A 20,805-nucleotide genomic window follows, 5' to 3' on the forward strand; every position below is an offset into this window, starting at 1 on the left:
AAGAGTCAAAAATTCACTGAAAAATTCAATAGCCTTCAAACCCCCAGTTTTTGGAATTCAATGAATAATTATTCCCAAAAATGTATTTTAAAAAAACTCCCCAAAATAGATAATATTTTAGTAATTCTCCGATGTGACAATGTCCATTGAAAATCCATAAGGATAAAAGTAAATAAAATTTAACCAGTTCTTTGATGTTGACAATGTCCATTGAAAATCACTTAGGTTAAAAAATAAATAAAATTTAACCAATTCTTTGATGTTGACAATGTCCATTGAAAATCCCTTAGGTTAAAAAAATAAATAAAATTTAACCAATTCTCCGTTGTGACAATGTCCATTGAAAATCTGTAAGGATAATGAATGAAAAAAATTTAACCAATTCTCTGATGTTGACAATTTCCATTGAATATCCCTTGGGTTAAAAAAAAAAATAAAATTTAACCAATTCTCCGTTGTGACAATGTCCATTGAAAATCTGTAAGGATAATGAATGAAAAAAAATTTAACCAATTCTCTGATGTTGACAATTTCCATTGAAAATCCCTTGGGTTAAAAAAAATAAATAAAATTTAACCAATTCTCCGTTGTGACAATGTCCATTGAAAATCTGTAAGGATAATGAATGAAAAAAAATTTAACCAATTCTCTGATGTTGACAATTTCCATTGAAAATCCCTTGGGTTAAAAAAAAATAAATAAAATTTAACAAATTCTCCGATGTAACAACGTCCATTGAAAATCCATAAGGATAAAAAATGAATAAAATTTGACCAATTTCTGAGGTTTCAATGGCCATTAAAAAACCTTTAGGTTAAAAAATAAACAAAATTTGACCAATTTCTGAGGTTTCAATGGCCATTAAAAAACCTTTAGGTTAAAAAATAAACAAAATTTAACCAACTCTTTGATGTTGACTATATTCACTGAAAATCACTTAGGTTGAAAAAATAAACAAAATTTAGCCAATTCTCCAATGTGACAATGTCCAATGAAAACCCATAAGGATAAAAACCAATTCTCTGAGGTTTCAATGTCCATTGAAAATCCTTTAGATTTAAAGAATAAATAAAATTTAATCAATTCTTAGATGTTGGCAATGTCCATTGAAAATCCCTTAGGTTAAAAAAATAAATAAAATTTAACCAGTTCTCTCAGGCTTCCATATCCCTTGAAAATCCTTTAGGTTAAAATAATAAATAAAATTCAACCAATTCTTTGATGTTGTCAATATCCACTGAAAATCCTTTAGGTTAAAAGAATAAATAAGATTTAACCAATTCTCTGATGTGACAATGTAACAATCCTTAAATGAGATTAGAAGAGTTATGTCACTAATGAAGAGCAGTAATATACCAAACGAAAGAGCTGGGCACTTCCCCCCCTTCTCCCCCCCCCCCACAACAACAACCCCCGGCCACAAGAAACGCGTGGCACTAAAGTGCCAAATGTAAACGCACGTAATGGCACTTAGTTAGGATGGATGAGTGTATTTGGATGCTTACTCTAAACCCCCCCTTTTTACGTGCTTGTTTTGCACGGCAGAAGTACGTAAAATCGTGATGTGGATGAAGGTCGTATGATACCTTATAAGAGTGTTTTATTATTATTATTATTATTATTATTATTATTATTATTATTATTATTATTCAGAAGAGGTACCTAATTTATGTGGATCAAGCCCACCAAAAGGCCACTGGCTTTAAATTATTATTATTATAATAATAAAAATTATTATTATTAATAATAAATAAATAAAAGAATATTCTTTTATTTATTTATTTTTTTTGTCTATCACAGTCCTCCAATTCGACTGGGTGGTGTTTATAGTGTGGGTTTCCGGGTTGCATCCTGCCTCCTTAGGAGTCCATCACTTTTCTTACTATGTGCGCCGTTTCTAGGATCACACTCTTCTGCATGAGACCTGGAGCTACTTCAGCCTCTAGTTTTTCCAGATTCCTTATTATTATTATTATTATTATTATTATTATTATTATTATTATTATTATTATTATTATTATTATTATTATTCAGATAACAAATCCTAATCACAAGTGACAATCCCACAGTGGCCGCTGACTTGAAATTCAAGCTTCCAAAGAATATGTTCATTAAGACGAAGTAAGAGGAGCTGATGGGAGATGCAGAAAAAGATACAAATGTATTAAAATGGAAGGAGAATTGTATTCGGGTAGTAATGCATTGCATCTCCGCTTGAACTTCTGAAGTTCCAATTGCATGACAGGTAGACTGTTCCACAGTCCAGGTTAAGTACAGGTGAGTGAACTATGATGAGCCTGAGGAATCAGTTGACCTAATTTGGACAAGTGCATGGTTGAGTAAACACTTGAGGGAATAAAGACCACAATAATAACTGTTTAAACACCATAAAGATATTAATGATTCCAAATAGATAGATAATAGATAATAAATAAGTAAATAGACGAATGGAAAGGTACAGTAATTGGACATAGCATACAGGAAGTAACTAAATTTTATTGCAAGCCTTCATTGGAGCTGATGTTTAGAAAACTTCTTTGGAGACACTTCATCAAAGATCACAAAGAAAGGGCATATATATATATATATATATATATATATATATATATATATATATATATATATATATATATAAGCAAATTTATATTTGTATATACATACCCTTTCTTCGTGATCTTTTTTGATGAAGTATCTCCAAAGAAGGTTTCTAGACATCAGCTTCAATGAAATGACCGTGGCTGCAATAAAATTGAGTTACTTCCTGTATACTTTGTCCAATTACTGTACCTTCCCATTTGTCTATTTACTTATTTATTATCTATTATCTATCTGTTGTCTTGTTTATTTATTGATCAATTTACTAAATTTTATATTATTCTACTTCATATTCATATATTGGAGAAATGTCAAAGTAATGTATTATTTTCTTCTAGAGCAACAAATGGTGATATCCAATGAGCTGTTACTCGTTACTGATCAATAATAAACAATCGTACTCAAAATATAAACAAATGAATCACAAATGGCTTAAGACGAAGAATGCATAACAGTATAATTATTATTTTAAACGTTTAGGACGAGTAGAACGTTCATTGAAGACGTTTATAAACATCTAGGATAAGATAGATAAGGATATAACTTTGTAGGATATCCAACAAACTTGAGAACCCTGCAGGACACTGACTGAGCAACAAGAAGGACTCTCGTGGCTCTATAAAACACCGGAGAGTACGAAAAAACAGGTAGGACACTAGAGGGACACACTAGGATACTCTAGAATAGAATTTCTTCTTGCATAGGATATCAAGTCGAAATAAGACTCACAACCGAAGAAAGTCACTAAAACCAATGTCTAAGACCTCCCACAATGGCAATGGATCTTACGGATCTTGCTGCCCCTCTCTCTCTCTCTCTCTCTCTCTCTCTCTCTCTCTCTCTCTCTCTCTCTCTCTCTCTCTCTCACTGACACGTGGAGATCTTGTGATTACATGTCACCCTGTCTAGAAGTAATTCATGGTCATTCATTTTCGTCTGAGACATCAAGGACCTCTCTCTCTCTCTCTCTCTCTCTCTCTCTCTCTCTCTCTCTCTCTCTCTCTCGCTTACGTTGGTTGCTAGTACCATTTTTGTTGTCCCTATTTCGTCTGGTATAAATATGAAATATGTGTGCGTAATGTTGCTTGTTCATGTCTGTGTTTGTATGTGTATGCATATGTAAACTTGACCGTGTGTGTACGTGTGTGTACGTGAGTTTGCATGTCCACGTTTGTATGTAGACGTGCCTATACATGTCTGTGTGTATACGTGTCCGTGCGTGACTACCCCATCTAATTAACATCCAAATATGAAGCCAGCTTGGACAGGTCATCTAGAAATAAAAACTCTCTCTCTCTCTCTCTCTCTCTCTCTCTCTCTCTCTCTCTCTCTCTCTCTCTCTCTCTCTCTCTCAACTAATAGCGGTAGAATTTGAATCTGAAAAATTGATGAACATAGTAATATATAGACCTCCTAATACTAAAGAGTTTGACTTAATAATTGAAAAATTGGATGATATATGTAGAAATCACAAGGACTGGACTATTCTCCTATCTGGTGACTTCAACTTTCCTTTCGTAGAATGGAAAGAACGAATAGGAGATTGTGGTTGTACTTATACATATAAAAAAGAGAGTAATAGTAGTGCAGAAGATAAGAGGCAATTTGAAAAGCTATTAGATATGCTACTAGAATACAACATTCAACAAATAAATCACCTGCCAACAAGAAAGGAAATATCTTTAGACCTAGTATTTTGTGAACGAGATGAATTATGTTAAAGAAATAATAGTTTATAATGCGAGTATTTCAGACCATAATGTCATAGAATTAACAGTTCATTCCAAAGCAAGTGAAAATAGAGATAAGCAAGAAATGAAAAAGTGGGAAGGATATGGAAAATACAACTTCTACAGTAAAAATATAAAATGGTCAGAAATTAATGAAGAATTAAACAAAGATTGGGATAACATTTTCGTAAGTGATGACATAAGGGTAAATACGGAGATATTATATAAAATATTGGAGAAAATAGTGGAAAAATATATACCGAAGAAGAAAAGTAAACATCATTCATGCATACCAAGAGACAGAAGGATCTTGTTCCAGAAAATCAGAAAATGGAAAAAAGGTCTTGCAAAAGAAAAAAATGCATGGAAAGTATAGAACTAAAAAGTAAGATAGAAAATGCAGAACAAAAGATTATACAATCAAAAGAAAATGAAAAACGGGACTTGGAAGAAAAAACCCTATTAAATATCAAGCAAAACCCCAAACTATTATACTCATATGCGAAGAAGATGAATAAAAGAAGAATAGAAATAGGCCCTCTGAGAATTGAAGGGAGATTAACGAATGAAAAAAAGGAAATTTGCAACATACTGGCAGAACGATATAAGAGAGAATTCACCCCTAGAATAGATAATGAAGATAATGATATAGAAGTAAGGGAAGAAAATAGTGAATATTTAGCTGACATAGAAATTAATGAAGCTGATATTGTGCAGGCAATTAATGAAATTAAAAATGGAGCTGCTGCAGGGCCGGATGGAGTCCCTGCTATTTTGTTAAAGAAAGTAGTTCATTCTATCGCAAAGCCACTTGCAATATTATTAAGACAAAGTGTAGATACAGGCAAGATTTATGATTGAGCACAAATTAGCATATATCACCCTACTTTCAAAAGTGGATCAAGACTAGAGGCAAGTAATTATAGGCCTGTGAGTCTAACATCACATATTATGAAAGTGTATGAAAGGGTAATGAAGAAAAATATTATGAAACATTTAATAAAAAATAATTTGTTTAATATAGGACAACACGGTTTCGTACCCGGAAAAAGTACACAAACCCAACTGTTAGTCCACCGTGAGAACATATTCAAAAATATGAAAAGGGCGGAAATGAAACAGATGTGGTTTATCTAGACTTTGCAAAAGCTTTTGACAAAGTAGACCATAATATATTAGCAAAGAAAATTAGAAAACACAATATCGTAGATAAAGTAGGAAGATGGTTAAAAGAATTTTTACACAACAGAAAACAGATAGTTATTGCAAACGATGAGAAATCGGATGAAACCAAGGTAATATCCGGTGTGCCACAAGGTACGGTGCTAGCTGCAATATTGTTTGTTATTATGATTGAAGACATAGACAGTAATGTTAAGGATTCGGTAGTGAGTAGTTTCGCTGATGACACAAGAATAAGTAGAGAAATTACTTGTGATGAAGATAGGAACGCTCTACAAAGAGACCTTAACAAAGTATATGATTGGGCAGAGGTAAATAGGATGGTATTTAACTCTGATAAATTTGAATCAATAAATTATGGAGACAGAGAAGGAAAGCTATATGCATATAGGGGACCTAATAATGAGACAATCACAAATAAGGAAGCAGTTAAAGACCTTGGTGTGATGATGAATAGGAACATGTTATGCAATGATCAAATAGCAATTCTGTTGGCAAAATGTAAAGCAAAAATGGGAATGTTGTTACGGCACTTCAAAACAAGAAAAGCTGAACACATGATTATGCTTTATAAAACATATGTTCGTAGTCCACTTGAATATTGCAATATGATATGGTACCCACACTATCAAAAGGATATTGCACAAATAGAGAGTGTACAAAGGTCCTTTACAGCTAGAATAGAAGAAGTTAAGGACCTAGACTACTGGGAAAGACTACAATCCTTAAAATTATATAGTCTAGAAAGGAGAAGAGAACGCTACATGATAATTCAGGCATGGAAACAGATAGAAGGAATAACAGAAAATATCATGGAACTAAAAATATCAGAAAGAGCAAGCAGAGGTAGATTAATAGTGCCCAAAACTATACCAGGAAAAATAAGGAAAGCACACAGGACATTAATCCACTACGCACCAGCATCGATAATGCAGCGTCTATTCAATGCGTTGCCAGCTCATCTGAGGAATATATCAGGAGTGAGCGTAGATGTGTTTAAGAATAAGCTCGACAAATATCTAAACTGCATCCCAGACCATCCAAGATTGGAAGATGCAAAATATACCGGAAGATGTACTAGCAACTCTCTGGTAGACATTAGAGGCGCCTCACACTGAGGGACCTGGGGCAACCCGAACGAACTGTAAGGTCTGTAAGGTAAGGTAAGCGGCCCGAGTAGCAGCTAGTGCAGTTGCCGGCAGACCTGTCAAAAGGGGATGAGACTTGCTGGGATTGTGACGCCAGTATTAGTGGCCATGAATCAATCAGTCAACTTGCTGTGATGAATAAATACAGTGACTTTGGGCGCATGCGTCACTGTAACTACTTCCTGTAGCTGTAATATGAAAATAGACAGAGTTTCTTATAATAATGATTCATTATTTAACAAAAGACCCGATTGACCCATTGACTTTCTTATTAAACTGCCAGGTTGTGCAATTAGACAGTTTTCTAAAAAAAAACTGATTGATTATTTACTTGTACTTCCGAGGTTGGAAGATTAGACAGTTTTTAAAAATAGTGATTATTTATCAAAAACGAGATTCGTTTTATTATCAAATTGTCAAGTTGTGACATTAGGAAGTTTTTCAAAATACTGACTCATTATTAACTTGAAATTCTGATTGACTTTCTTATCAAATTGTCAAGTTTTTAATACTGATTGATCATTTAACAAAAGACCTAATTGACTTTCTTATTAAACTGCCACGTTGTGAAATTAGGCAGTTGATTTAAATACTGTTTGATTATTTACCAAATAAAACCTGATTGTTCTTATCAAATTGCCTGTTTGTGTGAAATTAGACAGAGTTTCTTATAATAATGATTATTTACTTAAAATTCTTATTGACTTTCTTATTAAATTGCCAGGTTGTGAAGGTTCACAGAGGTTCTTCAAATACTGATTATTTACCCAAAAACCTGATTGATTTCGTGAATAAATTGTCATGTACTGCAAGAGCTCAAGTTGGTCTATATTTTGGCTACGGTAAACGGGAAGACAGAAATTTAAAAACTTAAAAACTTAAACATTCCAATAAATGAAGTATTTTCGAAGTTTTTAAAAGTTATTTGGTTTCCATCCAGTCGATGGAAACCAAAGAATCAAAGAATTCCAATAAATAAAGTTGTTTTCGAATTTTAAAGTGTTTTGAAGCCCCCACTAGTTGGGAAACATAAGATCCCCAAAATTCCCAATAAATCAAGTCTTTTTCGGAGTTCATTCGAAGTTCACACTTGCTGAGAAACACAAGAAACAAAAAATTCCAATAAGTGAAGCTTTTCCAAAGTTCTCCTGGATGGAACCATAAGAATAATAAAAACATTAAATGAATTTCGTTTCAGCTTTCTCACTGGTTGGAAGCCATAAGAATTAAGAAAAAAACTATAAATGAAGTTTTTCGAAATTTCCGCTGGTTGGAAACCAGTAGAGGAGAAATATTCCAGCAAGTGAAGTTTACTCGAAGTTTTTTTCGAAGTTCCAACCAGCTGGAAACCACAAGAACCAATTTTTAAAAAAAGCTTTTACGAAGTCTTTTCGAAGTTCCCACTGGTTGGAACCCACAGAAATCCAAAATTCCAATAAATCAACTTTTTTCGAAGTTTTTTTTAAAGTTCCCACTGGCTTGAAGACACAAGAACTGAAAGATTCCAACAAATTAAAGTTTTCGAAGTACTGTCGAAGTTCCTAATGGTTGGCAGCCACAAAATAAAAACAAATCCAATAAATGACGTATTCTCGAAGTTCCCACTTCTTGGAAACCATAAACACCAAAAACTCAGAAAATTAAGATTCTTCGACATTTTTCAAATTTCCTACGAAGTTCCCACTGGTTGCAAAGCAACAAAGAGGAAATGTTAATCAAATGTAGCATCTGCAGTTGCTGTCTTATCAGTTCCCGTCTGAAAAAAAAATTCCCAAGGAATTCTATCCAAATCACCTGAAGGTTAGAAAAATTCTATACCACACGGTCATTGTTGTTATCAAGAGCAGTTTTGAACGATAATGGCAGCGATTTTTAATAAATCATTAATTCTTACAGCTGTCTAATCATTTCCTTTCTGAATAATTCCCAAGAAATTCTTGCCAGATTATCTGAAAGTCAGAATAATTCTATGCATGAAGATTAAAGTACTTTTATCGAGAGCAGTTTTGAATGATGATAATGCTCTTAATGTGTAATTGATTCTTACATCCTTAACTTCATTTATTAACAGATTTTGTAATATATCTTTAATTCCCACATCCTAATATTTATCTGCACATTTATTTAAGATAATCAACGGAATTACTGACGTCGGAATTGTTTGTGTAGAGACAGACAAGTTTCAAAGATTATTCATATAAAATGATGATACATCACTTGAGATATGCTTTGATGGGTTAAATGCTTCAATGGTTGCGCAATTTGGTGTGTTCTTGTTATGGAAAAGAACAAACAACAAAAATAATAATAATGTATTATTAATATTATTACTATTATTATTACTATTATTGTTGTTATTATTATTATTATTATTATTATTATTATTATTATCTTTATTATTATTATTATTATTATTATTATTATTATGTTGAATTACTACGGAAAATAATAGAAATAACAAAAATTAATAATATGTATTATTATTACATTTTATTATATTATTATTATTTTTATTATTATTATTATTATGTTGAATTACTACGGAAAATAATAGAAATAACAATATTGATAATGAATATTATTACAATTCCTGAGATTGTTTATTCTTTTAAGTCTCCAGCAGTAGTAATAATCATCATCATCATAATAATAATAGTACCGTCTCATTCAAAACAGGGTCACTTGAAGAAAAATAAAATAAATAAATACAAAGATAATCAAAGGAGCAATGGCCCCAAATAGCACAGAAATCTACAGAGCAAGAATTCCTGAACCACAAGATAAGAGAATTAACTTCCTTCACACCGCCCTCTCTCTCTCTCTCTCTCTCTCTCTCTCTCTCTCTCTCTCTCTCTGCATGTGTGTGTGTGTGTGTGTGTGTAAACCGACAATCCACCAGCAAGCAGCAAGAGCGAATTTCAGGTTGGACCGATGTAGCTTCAAGAACCCAACGGGGCATATTATAAACACACACACACATCGCCTTGGCCGCGGAACACTGTTTCCCATGCCAGCTCCTGCTGCCGCTGCTTTTCTGCTGCCCCCACACACACTCAGCAGAAGAAGCGGCAACGGAGAAGGAAGGGGTGTAGCAGGGCCTCTACTAGGGGGTGGGCACCGTCTATACCTAGCCGAAACCATCCGGCCCACAGGTGTGAGTGTGAGAGTTCGTACTTACCCCGTTCAGTGAAATCGGCGGAAGTTGGAAAGGAAGAAGAGCAGGAGATATGACATCATTGAATCACTGCGAGTGCCTCCTAACGCTTTCCTTTTTTTTTTTTTTTTAAGTAAAGAGATCCCACAGGGCGAGAGTTAGGGGCCTCCTCCGTTATTTCCCCCCGCGGCGACACATGACACACGCACACTACCGCATTCACGAAGGGAGAAGACCTTGCGGGAAGGCTTGGGTAGGGCCAACTGAATCTGCTGCGCCCCCGAGGGTACCGTTTCGTGCGCGAGCCCCTTTGGCCAACTGGAGGAGGCTCGGGGACTATGCCAAAACTGGGGCATGTTATTTTGGGCGCTCGGGCACGGCGTGGCCTGCCAGCTAGCTATCTATCTACCCAGCCAGCTTGGTAGGTAGGTAGGTAGGTAGGTAGCTGTAGCTGCCTTCGTGCCACAGTAGAGGAGAGTTTCTGGGGGTAAAGGTGTTTTCTGAAGGTTCGCTAGAGATCTGATCTCTCCCCTCGGGGAGAGGGGGCGGGGGAAGGAGGGGGGATGGGAATATGGCAGCCATATCGGAAGGAGGAGAAGTGTATATGCCTTGTTTTGACTGTTATACTGCCTTAAATGACCAGCGTTTGATTGCAAAATTAATAGAAATTATTTCCCCTTTTTCTGTGAAGATTAAAAACTGAACCATTATAACCTGCGTTTTTTCAGAAAGATGAAAAAAATAATTATTATTTCATATTACTTGCCTTACATGACCAACGTCTCATTAGCAAACTTGTAAAAATCGTCTTGCACTTTCCGTAAAGATTTACAAGACAAGGGCCATTTTAACCTGCGCTTTTCGTAAAAATATGTAGAGAATATAATGATAATTTTAGCCGAAAGTTTACGCGTTTTTCATTTATTATTTTTTTTTTTTTTTGAGATTCAAAAAATGAGAGCTTTACCCTGCGTTATTCGTCATTATGCGAAAAATAAGGATTTTAATCAAAAGCTCAGAACTGAGAGTAAGAAAGGTACCAAGAATTTGTAAAATTTCACCTTCTTGATCTTGGGAAACTAATCTGGGAGAAAGCGTCAGTTAGCAAACACAAGTTTAACCACAAACAGTCGAGATTTGAAAGACTAAGCAGGCAAACAGGAAGCTTGCAAGGTGATTTTCAACAGATTATCTTGAGGGCATTACGTAAATTGCAGCTGTTAATTACGATTATTAATATAATTTTAAAGTGATTCTCCTGAGAACATTACATAAACATGTAACAGTTACCTTCGCATAGAATAGAAAAATAATGTAATTTTTAAGCGATTATTTTGAGGACATTGCATAAACATGTAACGGTTACCTTCGCACATTAATAAAAAGTAATGTAATTTAAAGAGATTGTTTTAAAAACATTATAAAAATATGTAATTGTTGCCGTCAATCAGTAATATAGAAAATAGTAAAGGCAAATTTAGTATTTTAAGCAAAAGATAATCATTTTACACTACCTTCAAAGATAATTTATTCAAATTACCTTATCTTGAGAACATTACATAAATATGTAACTGTTGCTTTGATTCATAATATAACCATAGAAATAATTTAGGTAATTTAAGAAAAATGTAACGCTTTCATAATAACCTTGATAATACATGAATTCAAATAATCTTTCAAAAATCTACTCAAAATATATCAATTTACATCTAAAGCTTTGAGTTATGCCACAAATCAAAGTTTATTATGAATACAGCCTTCCAATTTATATTCGCAAAACAAAATAATAGATAATAAACATTACGAACGTCGAATTTTATCGATGCTTTGAGAATTCCTCCGTCGAATCCTAGCTGCCGAATAAGTGAATAGAGCAGATTATATTTAAAGCTTTGAATTACGCAACAATCAAACTGTATTATGACCTTCGTCGCTAATCTATATTCGACAAAAAGTAAACAAATAAAAAGGTTTACTAAAGTCGAATTTCATCGACGCTTTGAGAATCCTTCCGTCGAATTCCACCGTCGATATACAGTTGTCGAATAGGTGAATAAAACAACTTACATTTAAACTGTGACCTCCTTTGCGTAATTTATATTCGACAAAATTGCATAATAGCTTAAGAACGTTGAATTTAACCGACGTTTTTGAGAATTCCTCCGTCGATTTCCAGCTGTCGAATAAGTAAGGAAGTCTGAGTATGTGCATTTCGTAACGCGGAACGACACCATGTGCTTGTTAAGAGCGAGGCATCTTGACTGAACGCCACTCGAGACTATAAGAACAGAATGTCACATCTCCTTGTGTCTTTGGGAACTCGAAAGTCTGTCTCTCCGACATTGAATTATGTCTTTCAAGTTATAGACAGAGATTCAGGCAGGGTCTTGTCTCGGTTAAATTCGGCATTTTATTGACAGTTAAAGACCGGTCAAGATAAAAGGAGAGATATTCAACCATTTTTAACCCGTTAAGTTGGAGTATTCATATTTCTGTTACTGGGGACACCATGTGACTAAGACTGAGAGAAGGCTCCCATATTATGCGGTCGTACTCTCTCTCTCTCTCTCTCTCTCTCTCTCTCTCTCTCTCTCTCAGCGTTTACACAAACTCAGAAATTCTCTGTCTGTCTGTCTGTCTGTCTTTCTGTCTGTCTCTCTCTCTTATAATATATTAATATATATATATAATATATATATATATATATATATTATATATGATATATATATATATATATATTATATATATATATAAATATAATATATATATATATCTATATATATATTCATATAAATTAATAATATTAGATAATATATTATATATATATATAGCTTTTTGCACAACACGCAAACTCTCTCTCTCTCTCTCTCTCTCTCTTCTCTCTCTCTCTCTCTCTCTCTCTCTTGTGCCATACTTTATTTTACTATTCTAAAAGACCTTAAACTCAAGAGGGAACGCGAGATAGAGAAGGAGAAGAATCGGAGGAGGAGGAGAGGGAGGAAAAGCAAGGAATTTGGGAGACCCATTTGCACCCCCGAGACGGGCAATAAAACAAAAAATGTACGGTTATGACGAAGAGGTGAATGAGATCTGGTATAGGGGGAATGAATTTGAGATAATCATGGACAGAGAGAGAGAGAGAGAGAGAGAGAGATAGTTTGTGCTTTTGTGCAAAAGGGGAGAGACAGAGAGAGCAAGGCGATGATGATGATATAAAAAATAAAATTCAAAAAAATAATAATAGAAAAAATCTGGACAATGATCTCCCCAGTCCTCCCTCCCAACCTCTATGCAATAGTAGTAGTAGTAATTGTAATAGTAGTAGTACTCTATCACATATACAACGGCTCCACATTCCGTAATCCTACTGGATTGTATGAGGATGATGTCACACTTTTTTATTCTTTTTTTTATTCTTCTTCTAAGAATGACCAAGATATGGGGGATGTTGAGAGAAGAATGATACACAGAGTCAAAAGTATCGACTTCTCTCTCTCTCTCTCTCTCTCTCTCTCTCTCTCTCTCTCTCTCTCTCTCTCTCTCTCTCAACCAGCTATTAAATATGAAGAGGCAGAACCACTTGACAAAATAATATTTACGGAAGAAGACTTTAAAACCAAAATAGAAAACTAAACAAGTTCAGATCGCCTGGCCCAGATGGGATTCATCCAAGAGAAATTAAAGGGTTAAAAGAGGAGATAACTCCTCCCCTATATAAACTCTACAGAAAAAGTGCAGAACAAAGAGAGGCACCAAAAGGATGGAAACTAGGTAATGTGGCCCCAGTTTACAAAAAAGGTCCAAGAGAAGAGCCAAAATATTATAGACCAATCTGTCTTACGTCGATCCCTTGTAAGATTTTTAAGTCCATAACTGCAGATCAAATTATGGATCACATTGATAGAAACAATCTATTGTTAAACAGTCAACTCGGCTTCAGACAAAACAGTTCCTGGTTATCAAACCCCTTGGAGTTTTTCCACAACTTGCTTGGTATTTACGACAGTAGCAGAGCAATAAATATACTCTACTTAGATTTCCAAAAGGCCTTTGACAAATATCCACACAAGAAACAAATGACAAAAGTTAGAGCTCTGGGAATTGTAAGAGAAACAGCAGGTTGGATCGAAGACTGGCTAACTAATAGAAAACAGAGTCGTAATAAACGGTGAAGAGTCTGAATGGGCAGATGTGACAAGCTAAGTTCCTCAGGGTTCTGCCCTTGGCCCGCTCTTGTTTTTTATTTATATTAATGACATAGATGTCGGATTAACTAGCAGGTTAGCCAAATTTGCAGATGGCACCAAACTAGGTGTAAATGCAGCAGCCCTAGAGTCAGTGGAAAGTTTAAGAAATTATCTAAAGAAAATAGGAGAGTGGTAAAAAAGATGGCAAATACCTTGTAATGTGGACAAGTGTAAAGAAGAGGACCTTGGAGTTATAATTACTAAGGACTTAAAGTCCTCAAAACAGTGCATAAAAGCTGAAAAAGGGGCACAAAAAATAGTGGGATACATAAAGAGGCAGTTCAAATATAGAAACAAGGAAACGGTGCTGCAGCTCTATACATCAATACTCAGACCTCATCTTGAATATGCAGTACAGTTTTGGTCACCAACATTAAGAAAGGACACAAATAGATTAGAAGGGGTACAAGCAAGACCCACAGAGTTAATTCCATCCATCAAGAAAATAGGTTACCAAAGATGACTAGAGACCCCGAACATGTATGGCTAAGAAACACGACGATTACCAGGACAACTAATAGAAACATAACAAAAGTCACAGTAACCTATTTACGTTAAACGAAAACCAGACAAGAAATAATGAATGGAAACTAGAACTGAAGAGATACAACACATCCCATTGTGGGGACTTCTTTACATAGTTCAAGATATGTGACACATGGAATAAACTGCCACCAGTTGTAAACAGCAACAATGAGGAAGAGTTTAAAAGAAAGCTAGACAGAATCATTAGGACACTGTGAATGAACAGTGAAACTTGTCTCCTCGGATGGATTAATAAGTCTTTGAGACAATCTGTTCCTTGTAACTCTCTCTCTCTCTCTCTCTCTCTCTCTCTCTCTCTCTCTCTCTCTCTCTCTCTCTCTCAGTATCCTAGAAATAAAGTTAACTCCTAAAATATATTTCATAATTACAAAATATAAACGACAAATTGAAACACATAAGCAATCCTATTTCAGACACGTCTAAGTTATTTGATACTTATGATGTTGTGATGTCATGCGTTATTTAAATAAAAATTCCTTAAAGACCCTTTTCAGGCAGGAAAATTCTTGAAGTGGATCACTGGATTCTATTTAGGGATTCTGTTGATGTTAACGTCTGATATTTTTGATAAGGAATTATGCAAGGCAATCATGATTGGTCTTTATACCTGTTGAAATATGACGTTGCAGGGCTCTCTCTCTCTCTCTCTATTGCTCTCTCTCTCTCTCTCTCTCTCTCTCTCTCTCTCTCTCTCTCTCTCTCTCTCTCTCTCTCTCCCTACATTGCAGAATCAGGAATAGACAATAAATAATCCCACCCCTTAATAAGCTGTTCTCTCTCTCTCTCTCTCTCTCTCTCTCTCTAAATTGCAATATCAGGAATTGACAATAAATAATACACTCCTTCATAAGCTGTACGCTCTCTCTCTCTCTCTCTCTCTCTCTCTCTCTCTCTCTCTAAATTGCAATATCAGGAACTGACAATAATAATCACTCCTTTCATAAGCTGTACGCTCTCTCTCTCTCTCTCTCTCTCTCTCTCTCTCTCTCTCTCTCTCTCTCTCTCTCTCTCTAAATTGCAATATCAGGAATTGACAATAAATAATACACTCCTTCATAAGCTCTACGCGCGCGCTCTCTCTCTCTCTCTCTCTCTCTCTCTCTCTCTCTCTCGTAAGTAGCCATCTTGCTTGGTGAGTCGTACCCGCGTGAAGTCAGATTAATCAACAGATATCACAAGTTATCGGTGATAAGATTAGTGTGAAAATAGTAGGATAAAGCGTCTTCTAAGTTAGTTTATCAAGTGTAATACTATAAATCAGAACAAGATGGCAGTAAGTTCCAACTGCGGGAAGAGGTGGCGTAATTTGGCGTGTCTAGCAGATTCGCAATACGATGAGGTAGCAGGAAGGGAACTGGCATTTCTCATCTATGAAATCAGCAACAGTCCTAACCAAAAAGATACAAAAGCATTCATAGATATATTAGAAGGATATAATCCTTCAAACTGGAACAAATCTAATGAAAACATTTTGAAAATAATTGAAGAAGTTCCAAATAAAATCCAAGTGGTCAAGAGACTCATAAAGAAAATATACATAAACCAACATATTCCGACAAAGAAAATGAATAAGGTGAATATTGTGAATATCCTAATTGATGCATTAGGAAAAAGAATGCCAAAAGCATGCAACTGTGTAAGGTTTGGTATAGCATAGTCAATCCACAAAACCTAATCAGAAAATGTGCTGCAAATGCAACATTCCGACCCATCCACAGTGTGCTGAGGTAATACAAGATTTGAGAAAAGATACAAGAATTTTTTGTTCAACATGTCTATCATGGATAGACAATGTTATTAAATCAAGATTGAATGTACAAATAGTTGAGGATGAAGAAGAAGAGGAAGAGGAAGAAGAAGAAGAAAAAGAAGAAGAGGAAAACGGAAGAGAAGTAAACAAAAATGAAATGACAGAAAAAAAATAAGGAAAACAAAGAACAAGATAAAAGTATGGATGCAGAGATACTCATTGATACTACATATGAGGCAATAAAAGCAGCATACCACGCAAGAAATAAATTACGATATGACAACAGAAAAGCAAACCCCGAAGAGGCTCTACCAGATCTATACAATGACGGGAAAGAGGAAAAAATAGCACAAGAAGACAAAATCTGCAACCTTTTGAAAAGAGGGAATTGCAGATTTGGAGAAAAGATACTTACACACATCTAAGAGATGTCAAAACCAATGAAATATATGGTAAATGTGCATACTTAGATGGATATGGGGATGATTGCAGAGATCTGCATCCAAAAATATGTAAAAACCTAAAAGAAGGAAAAAGGATGTAAGTTCGACAAAAAATGCAAATATATGCACCCTGTAGCCATGAATCATAATCAAATAAATAACCAACCAAGTAATAAAATCCAAATAAAAAAGAAACAAATAAAGAGAGAAATCAAGAATATCAGGTAAAAGAGAAAAGCAAACCACCAATGAGATATGCAGAGGTGTCAGCAAAAAATTTCAAAGCATCAGCTCCGAAATTCTACTCAAGAGATAATAACTGTATTTATTATGCAAGAGGATATTGCAGAAACGGAGAAAATTGCAGATTCAGACACAAAATGAATAATTATGATGAAGGAAGATCAAATATTATGGAAAAGTTGGATTTTTAATGTCAGAATTTCTGGAAATGAAAAAAAGAACAACATACCAGAACAGGAAAGAGACATGGGAAAATCCTTATTACTACCAGTATTAAATGAAGGAGAAAACACGCAAACCATCATAGTGATGAATGCGCAGGGTTTAGTTACGAGTAACTCAAAAAGAAAAATAGAGTACTTAGAAGAACTAACCAAAATGAAAAGAAAATAGATATAATGAATATAAGTGAAACCTGGTATTCCCAAGAGACTGGGAATGATGATCAAATAAAAGGGTTCCAAACTTATAGATCATAGAAAAAAATAGGAATCAAGGGGGGAACCGCAATATATGGGAAAGACAAAAAACAAGGAAAAATATATGAGAAATATAGTAACTCAGAATGTGAACTAATAGCGGTAGAATTTGAATCTGAAAAATTGATGAACATAGTAATATATAGACCTCCTAATACTAAAGAGTTTGACTTAATAATTGAAAAATTGGATGATATATGTAGAAATCACAAGGACTGGACTATTCTCCTATCTGGTGACTTCACTTTCCTTTCGTAGAATGGAAAGAACGAATAGGAGATTGTGGTTGTACTTATACATATACAAAAAAGAGAGTAATAGTAGTGCAGAAGATAAGAGGCAATTTGAAAAGCTATTAGATATGCTACTAGAATACAACATTCAACAAATAAATCACCTGCCAACAAAGAAAGGAAAATACTTTAGACCTAGTATTTGTGAACGAGATGAATTATGTTAAAGAAATATAGTTTATAATGCGAATATTTCAGACCATAATGTCATAGAATTAACAGTTCATTCCAAAAGCAAGTGAAAATAGAGATAAGCAAGAAATGAAAAAATGGGGAAGGATATGGAATACAACTTCTACAGTAAAAATATAAAATGGTCAGAAATTAATGAAGAATTAAACAAAGATTGGGATAACATTTTCGTAAGTGATGACATAAAGGTAAATACGGAGATATTATATAAAATATTGGAGAAAATAGTGGAAAAATATATACCGAAGAAGAAAAGTAAACATCATTCATGCATACCAAGAGACAGAAGGATCTTGTTCCAGAAAATCAGAAAGTGGAAAAAAGGTCTTGCAAAAGAAAAAAATGCATGGAAAGTTATAGAACTAAAAAAGTAAGATAGAAAATGCAGAACAAAAGATTATACAATCAAAAGAAAATGAAAACGGACTTGGAAGAAAAAACCCTATTAAATATCAAGCACAAACCCCAAGCTATTATACTCATATGCGAAGAAGATGAATAAAAGAAGAATAGAAATAGGCCCTCTGAGAATTGAAGGGAGATTAACGAATGAAAAAAAGGAAATTTGCAACATACTGGCAAAACGATATAAGAGAGAATTCACCCTAGAATAGATAATGAAGATAATGATATAGAAAGTAAGGGAAGAAAATAGTGAATATTTAGCTGACATAGATATTAATGAAGCTGATATTGTGCAGGCTATTAATGAAATTAAAATGGAGCTGCTGCAGGGCCTGATGGAATTCCTGCTATTTTGTTAAAGAAAGTAGTTCATTCTATCGCAAAGCCACTTGCAATATTATTAAGACAAAGTGTAGATACAGGCAAGATTTATGATGAGCACAAATTCGCATATATTACCCCTACTTTCAAAAGTGGATCAAGACTAGAGGCAAGTAATTATAGGCCTGTGAGTCTAACATCACATATTATGAAAGTGTATGAAAGGGTAATGAAGAAAAATATTATGAAACATTTAATAAAAAATAATTTGTTTAATAAAGACAACATGGTTTCGTACTGGAAAAAGTACACAAACCCAACTGTTAGTCCACCGTGAGAACATATTCAAAAATATGAAAAGCGGAAATGAAACAGATGTGGTTTATTTAGACTTTGCAAAAGCTTTTGATAAAGTAGACCATAATATATTAGCGAAGAAAATTAGAAAACACAATATCGTGATAAGTAGGAAGATGGTAAAAATTAAGAATTTTTACACAACAGAAAACAGATAGTTATTGCAAACGACGAGAAATCGGATGAAGTCAAGGTAATATCCGGTGTGCCGCAAGGTACGGTGTTAGCTGCAATACTGTTTGTTATTATGATTGAGACATAGACAATAATGTGAAGGATTCGGTAGTGAGTAGTTTCGCAGATGACACAAGAATAAGTAGAGAAATTACTTGTGATGAAGATAAGGAAAAAAACGCTCTACAAAGAGACCTTAACAAAGTATATGATTGGGCAGAGGTAAATAGGATGGTATTTAACTCTGATAAATTTGAATCAATAAATTATGGAGACAGAGAAAGAAAGCTATATGCATATAAGGGACCTAATAATGAGACCATCACAAATAAGGAAGCAGTTAAAGACCTTGGTGTGATGATGAATAGGAACATGTTATGCAATGATCAAATAGCAACTCTGTTGGCAAAATGTAAAGCAAAAATGGGAATGTTGTTACGGCACTTCAAAACAAGAAAAGCTGAACACATGATTAGCTTTATAAAACATATGTTCGTAGTCCACTTGAATATTGCAATATGATATGGTACCCACACTATCAAAAGGATATTGCACAAATAGAGAGTGTACAAAGGTCCTTTACAGCTAGAATAGAAGAAGTTAAGGACCTAGACTACTGGGAAAGACTACAATCTTAAAATTATATAGTCATTAGAAAGAAAGGAAGAAAGAACTGCTACATGATAATTCAGGCATGGAAACAGATAGAAGGAATAGCAGAAAATATCATGGAACTAAAAATATCAGAAAGAGCAACAGAGGTAGATTAATAGTGCCCAAAACTATACCAGGAAAAATAAGGAAAGCACACAGGACATTAATCCACTACGCACCAGCATCGATAATGCAGCGTCTATTCAATGCGTTGCCAGCTCATCTGAGGAATATATCAGGAGTGAGCTTAGATGTGTTTAAGAATAAGCTCGACAAATATCTAAACTGCATCCCAGACCATCCAAGATTGGAAGATGCAAAATATACCGGAAGATGTACTAGCAACTCTCTGGTAGACATTAGAGGTGCCTCACACTGAGGGACCTGGGGCAACCCGAACAAGATGTAAGGTCTGTAAGGTAAGGTAAGGTCTCTCTCTCTCTCTCTCTCTCTCTCTCTCTCTCTCATATTTATTGTCTTCTGTCCTCGCGAGATGTTTAAGCAGAGTTAAAATTAAATTTGAATCTGCACTATTCATTATTGGCTACAATTATTTTCCTGATAATTGATCACTTTTTTCCGCTCTTTCCATTACCTTCTGTTATTTCTTTCAAATGTGCACCACAATATTCTTTGGAAGCTTCTTGAAGTTCACCTTTTGAATAATAATAATAATAATAATAATAATAATAATAATAATAATAATAATAATAATAATAATACGCCTTAATCGACTATTCTCCAGGCCAACATCTATTGTTTACTAACGTCCCCCCTCTCCAGCCCTCCTCCCCAATGGCAGAGAGAGAGAGAGAGAGAGAGAGAGAGAGAGAGAGTTTGTCCTTTATACCTTTGTTACTAACAATGAGACCATCGGGACAAACGATATCGG

The 20,805-nt window shown here is 34.5% G+C and overlaps 1 protein-coding gene across 1 annotated transcript in view; it reads right to left on the bottom strand.

The window, feature by feature from the left end:
- The window catches only part of LOC135202599 (trichohyalin-like), a 201,827-nt gene extending 191,701 nt beyond the window's left edge, over positions 1-10,126 (bottom strand). Inside the window, exon 1 of the mRNA XM_064232112.1 lies at positions 9,834-10,126. The gene's annotated coding sequence lies outside the window, so the exon portion shown is untranslated. The remainder of the gene's footprint in view (positions 1-9,833) is intronic.
- Positions 10,127-20,805: the final 10,679 nt, after the last annotated feature.

This window comes from Macrobrachium nipponense, chromosome 24 (assembly GCF_015104395.2).
Source record: "Macrobrachium nipponense isolate FS-2020 chromosome 24, ASM1510439v2, whole genome shotgun sequence".
NCBI classification, from domain to species: Eukaryota; Metazoa; Arthropoda; class Malacostraca; order Decapoda; family Palaemonidae; genus Macrobrachium; species Macrobrachium nipponense.